Genomic DNA, 291 nt, shown 5'->3' with positions numbered 1-291 from the left:
AAACTTTTGATTACAATGTTACGAAGTTGTTACATTATTTATTTTTGTAGGCAATGGATGTGTAAACCTGTATAAAAGTAATAGAAATTATGTATTACACACCCGCACACGCACACACACACACACACACACACACACACACACACACACACACACACACACACACACACACACACACACACACACACACACACACACACACACACACACACACACACACACACACACACACGCACACACACACACACACACACACGCACACACACTCACACAAACACACACATTGCATAC

Source organism: Polyodon spathula, chromosome 27 (assembly GCF_017654505.1).
Source record: "Polyodon spathula isolate WHYD16114869_AA chromosome 27, ASM1765450v1, whole genome shotgun sequence".
Classification (NCBI taxonomy): Eukaryota; Metazoa; Chordata; class Actinopteri; order Acipenseriformes; family Polyodontidae; genus Polyodon; species Polyodon spathula.
Note: the sequence above shows the minus strand (reverse complement) of the source record.